This window comes from Diceros bicornis, chromosome 34, assembly GCF_020826845.1.
Source record: "Diceros bicornis minor isolate mBicDic1 chromosome 34, mDicBic1.mat.cur, whole genome shotgun sequence".
NCBI classification, from domain to species: Eukaryota; Metazoa; Chordata; class Mammalia; order Perissodactyla; family Rhinocerotidae; genus Diceros; species Diceros bicornis.
The window spans coordinates 29,479,459-29,497,930 of NC_080773.1; the positions used below are offsets into that span (position 1 = coordinate 29,479,459).

The 18,472-nt window shown below is 41.0% G+C and overlaps 2 pseudogenes; one reads left to right on the forward strand and one right to left on the reverse strand.

Annotated features, from left to right (window-relative positions):
* On the forward strand, nucleotides 1–917 carry LOC131397683 (vomeronasal type-1 receptor 2-like; annotated as a pseudogene).
* A 15,390-nt stretch (nucleotides 918–16,307) lies between these two features.
* On the reverse strand, nucleotides 16,308–17,333 carry LOC131397321 (vomeronasal type-1 receptor 4-like; annotated as a pseudogene).
* Nucleotides 17,334–18,472: the final 1,139 nt, after the last annotated feature.

Below are 18,472 nucleotides of genomic sequence, written 5' to 3' on the forward strand. Positions count from 1 at the left end.
ATGGCCTCTGTGGATTTGAAAATAGAAACCATCTTCCTATTCCGGATAGTTGTTGGAATCCTGGGTAATTTCTCACTCTTATATCATTGCATGTCCCTTTACTTCAGGAGATGCAAGCCAAGATCCTCAGATTTGATTCTCAGGCACCTGACTGTGGTCAACTCCTTGGTCATTCTCTCTAGAGGAATCCCAGAGACAATGGCAGCTTTAGGGTTGAAACATTTTGCCAATTATTTTGGATGCAGAGTTCCTTTATATGTTCATAAGTAGTCAGTGGTGTGTCCATTGGCACCACCTATCCCCTGAGCATCTTCCAGGCCGTTACAGTCAGCCCTAGGGACACCAGGGGGGCAGAGCTTAAAGTAAAAGCCTTGAAGTGTATTGACCCCTCCACTATCCTGTGCTGGGTGTTCCACATGCTGGTAAATATGGTTTTTTTCCATATTTATATGACTGGTATATGGAGCAACAAAAACATTACAAAGAAAAGTGATTTAGATATTGTCTTGCTCCACTGCATGACAAGGCCGTAGACTCAGTATATGCAGCACTGACATCTTTCCATGATGATTTGTGTTTGGGACTCATGACCTTGGCCAGCAACTCCATGGTTTTCATTCTGTACGGGCAGAAGCAGCAGGTCCAAAACATTCATAGAACAATCTGTCCCCCAGATCCCTTCCTGAGACTAGAGCCACCCAAAACATTCTTGTTTTGGGGACCACCTTCATATCATTTTATGCCCTGTTCGCCATCATTTATGTTTATTTGGCTCGCTTTGATAATTCCAGTTGGGGCTGGTGAACATTGCTGTACTAATTGCTGCATGTTTTCCAGTTATGAGCCCTTTTGTTCTCATGAGCTGTGACTCCAGCATATCCAGGCTGTACTGTGTCTGCTGTGGAAGAAATGCATAATTCCCTCATCTCATTAGAAAATATGAATTGTCTGTCTTGCACCATGTTCGGTCATTGATGTCCTTAGACTTCCAAGAATCTTAAGAACAATCATGAACCAGTTTCACTACAGAGAGTGGTGTGGACAAGACTGATTGACACTGGCCTAATATGAAATAGTTAATAACAATAGCCATGGTAAATGAAATCTCATGTAATTAATATGTATATACTTATATAGTTGTATCTTTTTTTTTTTGCTGAGGAAGATTCACACTAAGCTAATATCTGTTGCCAATCTTCCTCTTTTTTTGCTTGAAGATTATCCCTGAGCTAACATCCATGCCAATCTTCCTCTACTTTGTATGTGGGTCACTGCCACAGCATGGCTGATGAGTGGTGTAGGTCTGCACCCAGGATCTGAACCCATGAACCCAGGCCACTGAAGTGGAACATATTACACTACACCGAGGGGCTGGCCCCAATAGTCATATTTTTATTAATGGTTGCAGTGGAAAAGTTCAGATTTCATATAACAGTCCTGAAATAATGTAAAGATACTGGAAATGTCTTTGAATGGGTAATTTTCAATCTGAGATATTAAATTTTCCCAAGAGGTACCTGAGCTTGGAATTGTGAGGACACTTGCATAAAAAGGAACATCATGTGAACAGTTTTTCAGGAAATTGTAGGTGGGAACAGTGGCCCTGATTTGTGTTGCAAATGGCCTGGGCCAAAACTTGAGGGAAAATTAGGTTCTAGTTATTGCAGGCATTGAAGGCTGGATTGTCAATATTGTGCCTTACATCTGGAGAGGAACTGTGGGCATTTGAAATGTGATAAAGTTTATGCTGAAAATTAGTGTATTAAAATATTTTCAGGTAAACATTTGAAGAGTAAACTGCGTGACAGAGAATACAGGAAGACGTGTCAGCTGAATTTTAGAAAGGGTGCAGGTGGGAGGCAGCAAGTGAACAGAGATTTGATATGTGGGTAAAGATCGAATGGATTTTGGGGGTGTTTAGAAGGTAGATTGTTCTGTGTTAAATCTTGATGCCCCTTGGCTACAATGGCAGGAAAGAGTTCTCAGGATGGACTTCTGCATTTCCAACTTTAGGAGGCAAGTTTATGGAGGAGCGTTTCATCGAGTTTGGAGCAGTGGATGAGTAGCAATTTGGAGCTGAAAGACAAGAATATATTTTGTTTAATAGGAACTTTATTGCTTTTGAAATCACCGAGGGAGGAAAATGGACATCTTTGAAAGTAAACAAAAAAAGATATTTACTAAACCATAGAAATATTTTAATATAATTCTCTGTAATGAAAAAATAAACATTTGCCATTTTAAAAAATAAACATTTTATTTTGGAATAAATTTAGATCTGCAGAAGATTTGCAAAGATAACACAGAGAGTTCACAAATATCCCTCACCCAGTACCCCAAATGTTAACATTTTAACTTTACCATGGTACAATTGTCAAAAGTAAGAAACCAGTGTTGGTGCAGTGAAAGATGACAGGAGTGGAGCCATGTTAAAGTAGAGCCAGAGAAGCCATTTCAGAGGAATTGCCTTGCACATGTTGTCTTCTTTATCTTCCAAACTGGACCACACTACCAACATTCCAAGAAGTCAGTAAGGACAAGAATATCCTGTTTGTAAGGACCGATGAAACTGGACTTTGCTGATGACCGAATCGCTAACTGATCAATGAAGTACAAGTCTACCCATTTGCCTGAGGACAAAATCTCGGGCTAGTCTGTGAAGTACAAACCTAGCCTTACCTCATCTGGCACCAGTGAACTCTTCCTTAATACAACTTACCTCAGCTTCCTCCCTTTTGCCCATTAAAACCCCGAGCCCCTTTTCTATAGTTGGAACACAGTTTGGGTTTCTACCTGAATTTGTGCTCCCTGAATAGCAATTCTTGGTCCCAGATAAACACTTTGCCTCTTAGACTGGTTTCTGTTTTTGTGGGTTGACAGTACATTACTATTAACTAAACTCCAGAATTTAGTTACATTTCACTCATTTTGACACAGTCGTTTTTCTCTTTCAGGACCCAATCCAAGAAATTACATTATACTGAGTCATCTTTTCTCCCAATCTCTTCTGCTCTGTAACATTTTCTCAGTATTTCCATGTTTTTCACGACAGGTTTGAGGAATACTGGGTTGACACATTTAAGAATGTCCCTAAAGTTAAATTTCTCTGATGTTTTTCTCATGGATAGACTGGGTTGATAGATTTTTGAGAGGAATCTTGCATCTAACTACAGCATATACTGTCAGATGTTTCCCACAATTAACTTATCTCGGGTGATGTTAATCTTGATCAGTTAGTTAAGAGAGTGCTCACCAAAGAGTCTTCTCTACTCTAAAGGTACTGTGCTGTGTGGTGTGTGTCTGGGGTGGAGAACAGGTGTTGAATTCAGCTCCACCAACTGGAGGGCTAAGTAGCCATATACATTATTTGCCAGTCTTCTGTGTGAAAGCTGTGTCTCTTCTCCCTCCTTTATTTGTTGATTCAATTGTGTATTCATATTAGCATAAACTCATTTACACTTATTTCATACTTTGTGTTATAATTCTATGCTATGCAACGTATTTTGTTGCTTAAATTGTTCCTGCTTTGGTCACTGGGAGCTGCAGTATAGTAAAAAGAATATATATCTGGTCTTTGTCCCAGGTTCTTGGTACAGAGCTTCAAAAACCCTTGGAATTTCCTGAATGATAGGAGTGTCTTTGTTATGCTAATGAAGTAACTGAAATGTGTGTGTGTCCATTTGTGTGTGTGTGTTTGTGTGTGTGCTTACAGGGGACTGGACACCAGAAAGACCAACCACATGATTGGTTTGGAACAGTCAGCGACCAAAAGTTCGGGGAGGGGAAGGAAGCTGGGGATTAAGTTCAATGATATGGCCAGTGATTTCATCAGTCATGCCCAGGTCACAAAACCCTGACTAAAATATCTGGAGAGAGAAGCTCCAGGGGGAGTCCTAGTGGGCAACAGAAGCTACTGTGCTGGGGACCCTCCCAGATCTTGCTCCTCGTATCCCTTCATCTGGCTGTTTCTCGGTATCTTTTATAGTAAAATGATGTCAAATGTCAAAACCAAAACAAGTATTAACCAGTTTGATGTCCTTCCTTCCAGGGAAAACAACCCATGAGTTGGGGGAGTGTAGTGTCTCACAAGCAGTGGAGACTCTTCTGAGGGATTTGGGGAAAGAGGGAGTTTTATAGAGCCTTAGAAGGGGCAACTGGCAAACAGGGCATGAGTGGCTAGGAGGTCTCGGGTTTCCTTACAAGGCAAGCGGGTCCTGTTTTCTAGGCTGAGGTAAGCCTAGCCTAGGTTAGCCTAGCTAACGTTGAGTTGGAGGACTGTGATTGGTGTATGTTAGGTTTCCTTGACAGGTGTTTCCCATAAGTGCAGGCTGAGCTGGGTTTAGATTTGTGAGCTGGCTGGGCCACCGGGGTGGCCTCCATTTGTGGATTCTGGTAGAGGAATTAACCTTATCAATGATCACCACAGGTATAGCACTTTCCTGAGTTCTGCGAGTCGTCTTATTGAAAATGGAATCACCGGGGACATTTAGAAGCCTTACATTTGTATTTGGCTGGCAGAAGTGTGGGGGGTTTGGGAATGCCTGAGACCCCTGACTGGTTCTGAAGTGGGGGAGTTCTGGGAAGGACTTTGCCCTTCGCTTGTGGGGTCTGTACTAACGCCACATGATGTCAGAATTGAATTGAATTGTGGGACACTCTGTTGGTGTCAGAGAAGTAGTGACAGAACACTGGAGCTTTTTCAGATCGGCTACTGAGTTCCTTTGATATGGCCCCTATCTTCTGTTTTTGGAGCACTTCCTTGCTGTTTTTGCCACTACAAGAGCCTCCTGGCTCATCTTATCTCTTCCCTACTCCTGCCTAAGAATCAGCCATTTCTCCAAGGAGCCTTTTATTAGAGGGTGGTATTAGAAACCCGGATGTAGGTGCTGTGGGTTCTCATCAATATTTGGGTATCATGCCTATTAGTCCCTCTAAGCAGACAGACCTTGGGAATATCTGTTTACATACATTTTCTCTGGATCTATGTGTCTACTGACCTATCTACAGCTAGCTCTGTGTTCATACTGATGTTCCTGACTCTACTCCAGTGCCATGGGCTCCAATTTAGCTTTTCCCTCTCGATTTTCTGTCCCTGTCTCTATCGTTAAGTATTAGGGCATTCTGTGTCTTTGAAGTGCCTTGCATCTCTTCTTCCATGACTCTGTGCCCTCTGCACACTACCTATCACCTCTCTTTGCTCTGCTCTCACTGTGCCCTGCTGTCTCACACACCTGCAACCTTCCAACTTTGCTAGCCACTGTGTACCTTCACCAAAAAGTCAAGCGCTTTGAAATATTGAACTTGGTAAATATCATCTTTGTGGGTTGTTGCAGGGTGTAGTAAAAAGGGTGGACAGTGCCCCCTCCCCCCGTTTTTAGGCATCCAAGGTCAGGAGATGCCTGTGTTCTTCCATATACGAGCACATGGAGATCCACTTGGGCATGATGACTGTGTGAATGTGATTATACAAATGGGAATGCATGAGTATGGGTGAGTGTGTGTAAATGTGAGTATGTGCTTGTCTTTGATGAGTGTATGGGCAAGTGTGAGTTTGCTAAGGAAAGTGTATTTGAGGGCAAGTGTGAGTTTGCTAAGGAAAGTGTATTCGAGCATGCGAGTAAGTGTGTGAGGGCATATGGCTGTGTATTTGAGTGTGTGCTCTGAATACACATGTGTTTGCATCTATGTGTAAATGTTTGTGTGTTGGTGTGTGTGTTTGTGCAGTGTGGATTGTCCACCATTATGGCTCTAATCCCTGACTTGGATGTGGGTAGTACTAGCCAGTGGACATGGATCCCATTGTATATTTGTGTTTAGAAAAAAACAAACGATTTATTTCAAATCTTATTTTGTTTCTTCATTAATTACAAAAGCAATGAGAGCTGGTTGCTGAAAATTCAGCCCAAAATAGGTGTAGAAAAATGTGGTGAATATCCACTACTATTTAAATGAGTAAGCAGCATTGGCTTATCTGAGAGTTAAAGGAATTGTAGAATCTGTCCATTTAACCATCTGATGCTGGTGGTTTTATTTGTGAGGGACTCATAAACTTCTCCCTTTCTGTAGTTATTGTTCTGCTGAGAACACGTAAGTGTTTAGAACACTGAAAATGATATCTAGCCTCTCAATAGATTTTTTAGTGTATGATACATTAATGACTTTAGGTACAACCTCGTACAAGAGAGCTCTGAAGGTTGCTTCAATAAAATCTTATCCTCTTTTTTTCTCTTTTTGACAGTTTTCTTGCCTATCCTTATTTGTATTTTCACTTAATGGATTTTTTTTTCAATAACATGCCTAGTCCAAAAGCTAATTGATGGAACTCTCTGGTTTGTGACCAAATTAAATCTAACTTAGCTTAGGGACAATTGATGTTTTGATAATCTTGAGTTTTTCTACCCACGAACATGATGTGATTTTATATTTGTTTATGTCTGCCTACATATATTTCAGAAATTTTGTATGATCTTTCTCATATATGCTTGATACAGTTTTTAGATTTATTGTTAGGTATTTTATATTGTCATTTTGAAATTGCATCCCTGATCTCCAGATGTGGCTTGCATATCGTAATTTTTGTACATATGTAGGCACCTGTTTAGTATGTTTTGAAGCCATGTCATGGGTTCAAATTGATTTGGAATACAACATCATTGAATTGGCAACCTTCACTGGAATGCTAAACTGCAATCCTCTACTTACAACAAGAGCTGTGAGGTGTAGAAGAGTCAAGGTGGAGATGAAATGGACTTGGAAAGAAAACAGCCTCCTAACACACAGATTTAATGAAACAAATTCAATATGGGTGCATATGTTTAATTATCGAAAATATACAATATCTGAAAAACATTAGTATTTATTTCATCACTATGTAATACGGAAAGTATAAGACAAAAGATAAAACAACATGCCAAAAGTTAAATGTAATTTTTCTTACATCAAATGAGATACATTCATCTGAGGAAAATGGCATGATCTCAGTGTAAAATGCAAACAGAAAACTATATACAATAAAAAAATAACAATATGCAGATAATTGACAATATCTATACTAGGTTTAATATCGTCTAGTAAAAAAAGGTTATATTGAAATTTATAGCATAGAAGAAATTTTAAAATTCAGCATATAATATGAGCCAGCTGAAGAATAAATACATGCGGTCAATAAGATTTAACATATCCTGTCTCGGGTTTTCTATAAAGTAAAAAGCACATAAAAGTGACATGGTGACTTCACCATGATTTCATGAAACTGATAAATAAACACATTTCACCACAGAGAAGGCTATTGAAGGCTTGTCAATATCAGTACTCCACAGATGGCGGGGAAGACAGGGAAGAGCTACAGCCTTTCAGAATTGAAGGGAGGAGGGGACATAAATCTATGCTGACTTTGCTACACTTTGAAATATACAAACACATAGGAATTACAACCTGATATTTGTTCTCATTATAAAATAATGCTCGACTGTCCTAACATATTCAGAATACATACAATGTCTAACATGGAACTTAAATTTTGTGATCCTAGTCCTCAAGGAAACCCAGAGTTCACCATTTTGAGTATATTTCTCAAGTTTCTTTTCTATGACCACCCAAGTTCTACTTTTTAGTAACACACTGTGTCAGAACTAGGCCCTGCTGGTCATCTGGAAGTGTCCGAGGAGTAGCAGGGCTTTGTCCTCACTCCCAGAGATGCATCTTCTGTAGAATAGTCAGTTCCCTTCACTCAAGCCTAATCGGGTCCTCTGACAGCCTCGGCTGTCTCCTCTCGGGGGAAGAGGGGCACCACTCTCCCTCCTAGGAGGAGCTCTGGGCTTCTCCTCCATTCTCAGCTGGACCCTGGGGTCCTGGGAGTGGGGCTGGGAGCAGCCAGCCCTCAGCAGGGAAGACATAGGCCGCCTGGGTGGCCATGGCGTAGAAGGTCTGCACCAGGTCGGACAGAGGCCCCCGGAGCCGGGCGAGCTGGGCGAGCTGCTCCCAGGGCAGCGGCGAATGCGCCTGCTGGATCTGCGCCTGAACTACGTCCTGATAAATGGCCTCAGATATGGTGCGCAGGGAGGTCACCAGGGTTTTCCGAAGTGGAGGCGGCTGGTCTCCTGGAGACCTGGATCTGGGCCGCTTGCTGCGCCCAGTGCTCCTCCTCCGGGGTCTCCTGGAGCAGGCATCCCGGGTCTTTTCACGTTCACTGCTGTGGCCTTCGTCGGGGACCTTCGGTTTGTTTTTACCCAAAATCATATTGCGCTCATTTAGAGAAGCCCCTCCACAGGAAGTAAGTGGGTGAGAGACTTGCCAGATCAATTCCCATGAACTGCCATCGCCGGGATCCCACCATGCGCGTTCCGCCTTCCCGTGAAGCCCACCTAGCTCCTGCTCTTTCCCGCCCCCTCATCTCTAGCATGAGGCAGTGTCACGCCCACCCTGGGTCCCCAAATGCTCCCTGGATCCCAGAGTCTCCAAACCCGCTTCAGCCACTGAACAACCCCCTTCGTGCCCACGGCGCTGGGTAGGTTACCTGCTTTTCTGTCGTACCCTTCCGGACCGCCATAGAAGATCCTACTTGTTGTGTTGCGGGCGCTGTCCACGGAACCCATTTTCCTCTTCCTTGAGCTCTCCTGATGGGAGCAGCATTCTGATTCTGTGGATGAAGTCAGAGTTTGAGTGACTTCCTGCAACCGGAGACCCTGGAAACCTAGTCTGATCTGGACGCAGAAGGAGCGAAGGTTGTAACCAATACTTCCAGCTGTGCCTGGAGTCCAGGATCTGCAAGGCCTGGCTTTGAAAGCGCACCCAGGTCTCTTCTCAGGGAGACTGAGTTGCTCCATGTCCTGTCTCTCCTCCCCAGAAAAATCACATCTTACCTGATGGAGCTATGCAGTTGTTTCTGCCTTTGAGCTCAGTTTCCTTGGTGTTCTCCTCATCTGTCTTGGGCTCTGACCTTGGAGAAAGAGAAGGAGTTTAGGTGACCAGCCTCCTTCGAGGCAAAAGAACCCCCTAGTCCATCCTTGACCCATATTTGTTGGCAGTTCTCTCCACTGCGGCTGTTCAGTCAGAATGAAGTGTGAACTGGAGTAACATGGTTCCAGAGTATCATAGTTACATTTCTCAAAGCCCTCCTGAAGGCTAGGTGACGTTTCCTGTCACCGATCTCATACTAAAACCCAACCAAACACACAAAAGTAGGTATCCCTGATCCCACCCCTACTTGCAGCCTCCATACTGACAGCCCAGGGCCCTACCTCGCCTTTGGGTGCAGCTATCTCTTAACTGAGAAGGGAATGTCTTGCCTTTTTCTTGGAATGATTCCTCCTCCACATCTGAGCCCCTTTCTTTAAGGGAGTTGTGTTGGAAAGTGGACTGGTCAGTGGGGCATGGGATGGAGGGGCTATGGAGGCTTTGGTCTTCAGTTGCTGTTTCCATTTGGAAGCCCAAACGAAACACCCTCTCTCCAACCGTCCAGAGTCAGAAGTGAAGGTTGGCCTGATGGACATGCCTTTAATTAGTCCCTTAGCAGGGAGTGGCTCGCTCCTATTGGCTGAAAATATCCCACTTTCTGGCCACTCGTCAGAGCCTCAGCTGAGCTCAGATTAGGAATGTTGCTGGTTGTAGCTGTCCTGGGGAAACCCACACAGATTAGGAAACACTTTTCCAGGGTCCTTTCACGAAGTCAAAAAGCAAAGTCAGGGGACAGAGGGACTGGAAGAGAGGGAACTCCTTGATATCTTAGTTCTGTCCTAGTTCCCACCCAACACTGTTGAAGATCTTGGCTAAATTTGTGCTGCTGCTTCCACCGTGAAGTGAGAAGTGACGCTTGCCCAAGGGTGCAGGGATTACACAGACTCATCAGAAGAGTTCTTCCATAACAATGAAATATATCTATTTTCAATGTTCTTCTCTCTGATAATTTCATTTTCTGTAAGTCACATGGAAATTGAACTTTAAAAAATGTGTTTACCAGAAGTTTTATGCAAACTGATATTTCCCTCCCCTGTTCCGACTCTTGGCAAAAGAGTGAAGAAACTCTGCCCTGCATCAGTAAGGTTTGGATTTCACTGTAGGAAAATTTACAAGTCAGTTTTAGCTATGAATATGTCTGACAAATATCATATCTTTGTATAAAAGTGAAGCCAGCAATGAAATAAAAATAATTAATTGTAAACATAGTTTCCCACTAATGATTTATTTTCCTTAAAGCTTTCATTATGGACATTTTAAACATTCACAGGATTAAGGAAAATAAAGTGAATCTCTGTTTACCCACTTCAAAATGTGCCAATGTTTTGCCAATCTTTTGTCATCCATTCCAAAGTTCTCCTTTCGAGTGGGGGTTGAGTGGGGAATGGAGCTGGAGTACTTTAATGCAAATCCTAGAATTATGTATTTCTCTAGTAAATAAGTTATGATCCATAAAATTCATCTCTAATAAATAATTCTTCAAGGATATAAATGAGAATAAGAGGACCCCCAGGCTATTTTAACACAAAATTAGTCTTATAATTTCTTAAGGTCATCTAATACCCAGTTCATATTCACATTCTCCCATTGTACTCCAACACATTTTGTTTTCTTTTCTTCTTCTTCTTTTTTATTTTTTTGTCTTTTTATTGTGGTAACATTGGTTTAGAACATGGTATACATTTCAGGTGTACATCATTATACTTCTATTTCTGCATGGATTACATCATGTTCTCATGTTCACCACCCAAATACTAATTACAATCCATCACCACACATATGTGCCTAATTATCCCTTTTGCCCTCTTCCCCCACCTTCCCCTCTGGTAACCACCAATTTTTTTATTTTTGTTTTTTTGAACCAAGATCTAAACAAAATTTCTACATTACTATTACTTATTATGACATTAAATCCGATACATTCTGTCTGTAAATATAATTTAAAACCAGTTACAAAATGGAAGTGCATACTTGCATTTCCCATCATTCATAAAGAAGCAGTATCTAAAATATATAAAAATTAATTTCTACTGATTCAAAACAAAAGAGAGACAAACCAAAATAAGTTGAAAAAAAATTGAAAACAGAATTCTCACGTTAGCAAATTCATGATGAATATTATGTTACATTACATACACCGTTGTTAATAATAAAACAAATGCAAATTAGAACACACCACGATTTCACATTCATGCAAGTAGTAAAATTTCAGGCATTACACAGTGTGTCAATGATGTGGGAACCGGAGACTGTCCTCCGCAGGTACTGTGGATAATACTGTCTTAACCCCTTCAGGGGACAATGTGGTCCCATGAAATAAACACAAAGATGCACGTAAAGGATGATCCAGAAATTCAGTTCCTCACTTTCTGTTCATGGAAACAAGGAGATTGCCTAAGTATATTCATGGCAGTGTTGATAATGGAAGGAAAATATTGGAAACAACATAAATGTGCATCAATAGTCTAGGGGATTAAACTCAAAAAGTCCACTCCATTGACGCAAAGAAATAACACACAGTGGTGAAACTAAATAAACTAGAGGTACATGTGTAAAAAGGAGATTTTTAAGAAACAATTGAGAGAGGTCATGATACAGAATTAGACAGTATATTGACATGTGTATAAGTATTTTGCACTTGAAGAAAATAATATATAGTGTTAAAAGTGTATACATATATGTCAAAATTTCTTAAATGCTTGGAAATGAGAATGATGAAATTATAGTCGTTTATATCAGATAGATACATGTGAGGTAAAATAAGAATGCAGAGGAAAAGTAAACAGGAAATCAATAGCCCTTCGTATTTGGGAGAGGGGAAGATATTTATATCAGATTCGATTGCATTGAGCTGATTAGCTTCGCATCAGTGCTTGAGCAGGGCTTCGTGAGGCAGTAAAAATCAAGCATGAGAGGGAAACTGCCGCTTTTTCTCACCCTTCCTCAATTATCTTGGAAGCCCCAATATTTCCCACGGAATTTGCTCAGCATCCACAATGTGAGCTGAGAAGGACAGCTGGATCATTATCATCCTCAGACCCTTTGATCCTTTCTCCAGGTCTCCGTATTTAAAATGGGTGGTGGATATGACTCTTGAATCATGAATTTCCAGATACTTAACAGGCCACATGTCTGTGCCCCTCCTGAAAAACCGATACCCAAACCCAAAAATATGTCCTAATGTCAACCTTTGAAAGCTGCCTGTGATTGATGCTGACTCATTGATCACCTTCCTCTTCAACCCACAGATAATGAGCAAGAAATGTCAGTCCGTTGGACACATAGTGAGGACCCAGAGGTGTCCTGTAAAGTGTAGGGGTGGGGCTCTTGTCCCCCAGCCTTTGGGTTCTATAAGGAAAAGGAGAGCCTGTAGCTAAGGAACGCCCAGAAACTCCAGATCCCAGGATCTTTTAGCAAGAGTGACAGAGAGAAGGAAAGAGGCAAAGGTGAGCAATCTGGGTGGTTGAAACCAACATTTGAACTAGAATCCAGGGATATTGGACACGGGAATTCTAATGTCTTTTTTTCCTTCTGTGTGCATAGCCATCTCCAAGGTCAGAGGGAGAAATTCAGCAGAAGTATACAAAGAGCTCAATATCTTCCAGGGTTCCTCACTCAGGAGAGCAAAATAATATATCATGTTTAAAATATATATATATATGTTACATATGATTATATATATAATTTTTAACATATAATATTGTTAAAAATATATGTTTTTTCTATATAAAATATATATATATGTTAAAATTTCTTAAATGCTTGGAGAAGAGAAACGTTCACTCATTGTAGTCCTAGAGAGTCATTTCAGGGAGTCCTGGGGGTACAGGGATGTCTTGAAACTGCATATGGCAGACAGAAGAGCAAAAGAGTCTAAAGGAAAGTACATCATCTCTCGAGTGTACCTCGAGAAACCATGGGGGGGCTGCCTGGAGTTGTGGGCTGGATCTGACATGAGGGAAGAAGAATACTTGGCAAAGCTCAAGGGACCTTCAACGCCTCGCTCACACCAAAACAGGAGTAAGGGCTGTGCCCTTGTTTCCCAGTCCCCAGGGAGGGGCAGGAGTGGAGGCAGGTCCAGACACCTAACATGATTTCTTCTGTAAGCAAGAAGAGGTGCAGAGGAAGATTCTACTCCGGACGATTCATTCCCAGGAGACTGCAAGAGAGGCAACAGCAGAATTGGGAGGAAATGACAGAATCTGGTGACTCTGAGGGTGTTTCCCACCCTGGGGCTTTGCTCTGTTGCTCTTCACAAGTCTCCTGATTTGCTTTGCTCTGTGTCTTCCATGTGTGGGGATTATCGTAAAAGTGCTGGTGACCAATGGGATTCCCGAGATACGTGTGATTTTTCTTTCTTTTTGTGCTATTATTTACATGTCCACCAGCAACAGCTGTGGGGGCATTTCTGTGCACATGTCCAAGTGTCTTCCAGGAGGCAGAAACTTATACACAAGAATATGCATCTTTCAACTTTTGATGAAGATTCCCTAATTGTCTTTCAAAAAGACATTAGCCCTTTATATCCCCTGCAAGCATGTATGATATGGTGTGTGTCTACTCTTAAAGAGAGACAATATTAGTAAACGTTTAATTTAACAAACTGAGGGTCACAGAGCAAACATATGCTACTATATAACTTATTTTTTTCTGACCACCATTGAGCATGGATGCTGCTTTATATGTGAAATGTCCATTTCTTTTCTTTTACTGTGAGATATTTTCATAGGCTCTATGTCATTTTTTATTGAGTTGTTTCTCTTTTTACTCTTCATTGAGAGTCAAACACATTTCATTCTAATGGTGTTTCTCACACAGCATCGTACCAGGCTGATGCCCCTCCATATGTCCAAGAATAGATCAGTCCTGGATCTGTTCTCACAAGCCATCCACCTGTCAAGAAACCTGAGATGAGATCCATCTACCTGGTGCAGTTTTCCATCCAAAGACTCGAACTGAGTTCCCTCTTACCTCATGGACCAGCCTAAGGATGGGAAGTGGACTTCTTCACGGGTCCCATGTTGCACCCAAGCACTTTGTCGAGGACCCCAGTCTCATTGCCATGCTGGCAGTCACAATACGCACAAGGTCTGCAGTGCCTGGCAGGAATATCCCAATGAAGAGAAACAGAGAGAAGCAAAACAGTTGGCAGCCCCCACAATATGGGAGGGATTCTAACATATCAAGCAAGCAGTGTGAGGGTGATAAGTCTTTCTCTCTCCCTCAGTTTTATTGAGATAAAATGAACATATAATATGATATAAGTTTAAGATATACAAAGTGATGATTTGATACTCACATATATTGTGAAATAAATACCACAACGGAGATAGTTAACATCTCCATCACCTCACATAATTACCTTTTTTTTTTTGTGGTGAGAATATTTAAAATCTATTCTCTTAGCAACTTTCAAGTATATAATACAGAATTGTTTCCTATAATCACCATGCTGTACATTGGAACCCCAGAAGTTATTCATCTTATAACTGGAAGTTTGTACCCTTGACCAACACCTCCCCATTTCCCCCAGCCCCCTTTCCTGGCAAAGACCATTCCTCTCTCTGTTTCCATGAGTTTTGCCTTTATTAGAGTCCACATATAGTAATATCTTACAGTATTTATCTTTCTCTGTCTGACTTATCTCACTTAGCATTGTGCCCTCAAAGTCCATCCATGTTGTGGCGAATGACAAGATTTCCTTCTGTCGTAGGGCTGAACAATATTCTAGAGTATTTATGTACCACATTTTCTTTATCCATTGACATGAACGTCAATAAAATGGAAAGATCCTCTTACTTCTTCACCTTAGAGATTGGAGAGTGCTCCCCCCAAATCTCCATCTTTCCAACATGGCCAATTGGCATCTTCACATTTTAAAGAAGAAATCTACCTTCTACAAATCCACGCAATTTTATCCCAGACAGCAGGTGTCTATGTATTTATTTTTTTAATGTTGACACTCATCTCATTTTTTTTAAATCAGTGAAAACATGTTTTTGTGCTCTCCTTTGTCCCAACCCAGGTCCATTTGGCCATTTCTATATGAAAATGTTTTAAATATGCTGATATTCCTCCATGTAATCAGATTTTAAATGACAACCATCTCTCAAAGGATGTACACATTTAATAAGTTAGCCTAAAATGCTTCTAATTGAACTTGAATTTGGTTGATGTGTTTCTGAGAGGAGTATCACATCAAACTACAGCATATACTCCCAGACATTTCACGCAGTTAAAGCTACATTGTCTCAGGCGATGTTAATCTTGGTCAGCTAGTTAGGAGAGTGTTTATCAGGCTTCTCCACTGTAAAGTTAAATGCTGTGTGGTGTGTATTTGGGGTGGGAGTGGGGTGTTGAATAAAGTCCCACTTACTGGAGGACTAAGTAGCCACATATATCAGTTGCCATTTTTCTGTGTGGAATCTGTGTCTCCTCTCCCTCCTTTATTTGTTGATTCAAGTATTCATTCATATCAGCATGAACTCATTTATATTTATTTTATACTTTGTGTTATAACTCAATGCTGTGCAGTTTATTTTGTTGCTTAAATTGCTCCATCTTTGGTCATTGGAAGTTGTGGTATAATAAAAAATTATGTATCTCCTCTTTGTCTCAGGTTCCTGGCACAGAGCTTCAAAAACCCTTGGAATTCCCTGAATGGTAGAAGTGTCTTTGTTATGCTAATGAAGTAACTGAAATCTGAGCCTGTGTGTGCCTGTGTGTGTGTGTGTGTGTGTGTGTGTGTGTAGCTGTGTCCCTACAGGGGAGTGAACACCAGACACCAATCACCTGATTGGATTGGAACAGTCAGCTGTCCAACCTCCAGGGGGGGATCAAGTTGAAATATTATAATTTAGCCTAAAATGCTCCTAACTGAATCCAAATTTGCACTCCCCCTTCACCCCATACTACTTCATTATTACCTGAGAAAATTATTTTCTTCACTTTCTTGAATGACTATGGCACATTTCACTTTGTCCTGTAACTTTCCCAACAATTCCATGCTTAGTTAATTTCTGGATAGATTTAATATGTCAGATTAAAGGTTACACACTCTAAGACTTCCCCACAACCTCTAGATTTGTTTCAGGTGTTATTTTTTTTTCAGTTGTACCGGCTCTGAGCTACTCCATTGGAAGTGTGAATAAAATTAAAATTATACAAGTATTTTCATAATAATTACATGAGGTTTTATTTACATTTACTATTACTATTTATTGTTTATTTTGGGGACAGAAGCTCACCCTCTCTTCCTTACCACTTTCTGGCAAGGTGATTGTTGCATAATTAAGCTTACAATTCAGGGGATGATTGAGTAAACAACTGAACACTATGCCAAAACATACAATTTATTTATTTATCATGTGTTTAGGGGATTTTGCAATCCACATAGGTGCAAAGCAGAGCCTGGATATGCTGGGGTCATGGTTCCTGAGAACAAATGGACAGGCAGTTGGGAAACATCCATTGATTAAGGCTGAGATATTCACCAGCAGCCATTTGGGATTGTCAAAAATACTAATACAAATTTGAAAGATGGAGGAGAGAGAGTAAAAAGATACAAAGGTGCTCACCAGGACAAGGATGCTTTGGGTAGCTCTAGACTCAGGGGAGGATCTGGGGGAGACGTTGGTCTTATGAATATGTTGGACTCTCTGCTTGTGCCTGTAGAGGATGAAAACCACGGAGCCACTTGCCCAGAGCAGGAGCCCAAAACAGAAAACATCAGGGATTGAGAGCAGTGCTGCATACAATGAGTCTCTGGTTTTGTTATCACAAATAGTAGAATAGTATCCAAAATGTTTTTGGTTTGTGATATTTTTCTTGCTCCAAGTGCTACTCACAAACATAAGATAAATGACATTTACCAACAAGTGCATGATCCGGCACAGAAAAAGTGAAGGGATAATGTAATTGACAGCTTTCACTTTAAGCTCTGCCCACCTGGAGTTCCTGGAGCTTATTGTGATGGCCTGGAAGACACTCAAGAGGCAGTTGGTACCAAGGGTCACACCCCTGCCCACTCTGTGAAGATAGAAGAGAAGTTTGCATCGAATATCCCTGGGATAACGGTTCCACCCAAAAGATTCCATTGTCTGGGGGATTCCTTTACAGAGGAGGGATAAGGAGTTGGCTACAATCATGTGCTTAAGAATCAAATCCTTGGACCTTAACCTGACCCCAGTGAAGTAAAGGAAGAGATAATGGTAAAGAAGAGAGAAATTCCCCAGGATTCCAACCATGGTCTGCGTTAAGAAGATCACTCCTAAGACCACATCTCCGGAGGGCGTTCTGCGAGTTTCCAGTCACTGAAATTTGTCTTCAGAACCAGAAGATCCTGCACGGGAACAGGAGGTGTGGGCTTCATGTACCATGTCAACTGAAATCCAATATTCTCCACTTCTCACTAGTTTTTCCTTAGAAATGGTGTTGGGAAAACTGGATATCCACAGGTCAAAGAATGAAATTAGACCCCTATCTTACACCACACACAAAAATCAGCTCAAAATGGGTTAAAGACTTAAACAGAAGACCTGAAACTGTAAAACTCCTTCAAGAAAAGATAGCGGGAAGGCTTCTTGACGTGGATCTTGGCAACAATTTCTTGGATGTGACACCAACAGCACAGGCAACAAATTCAAAAAAGGACAAGTGGGACCATATCAAACTAAAAAGCTTCTGCAGAGCAAAGGAACAATCACCAAAGTGAAAAGGCAACCTACAGAATTGGGGGAAATAGTTGCAAACCATCTATCGCTATGGGGTTGATATCCCAAATACAAAAGACTGTCCTGCAACTCAACAGGAGAAACACCAAATAACCCAATTAACAAATGGGCAAAGATCTTGAATAGACATTTCTCCAAAGAACGTATGAATGATTGGCAAGTATGTGAATAAGTGCTCAACATTATGAATCATCAGGCAAATGGAGATCAAAACCACAATGAGATGTTACCTCACATCTGTTAGGATGGCTATTATCCAAAAAAGGCAAAAGTTAACCAGTGTTGGTGAGGATGTGGAAAATATGGAGCCCTTATTCACTGTCGGTAGGAATGTGAAATATTGCAGCTGCTATGGAAAACAGTCCTCATAAAATTGTAATAGAACTATTACAACATCCAGCAATCCCGCTTGGTATATATCCAAAAGAATTGAAATCAAGATCTCAAGGAGATATCTGCATGCCCATATTCATTACAGAATTATTCACAATAGCCTAAGTATGGAAACAATTTTGAAATGCCCATTGACTAATGAATGGATAAAGAAAATGTAGTATATACATTTAGTAAAATATTATCCAAGTTTCAAAAAGAAGGATATCCTACACGGGTGAACATAGAGGACATTGTGCTAAGTGAAATAAACAGTCATAGATGGAAAAATACTGTATGATTCCACTTATATGATGAATATAAAACAATCAAACTCATAGAAGCAGAGAATGGAATGGTGGTTGCCAGGGGCTGGAGGCAGGGAACAATGGGAAATTACTGTTCAATGTGCA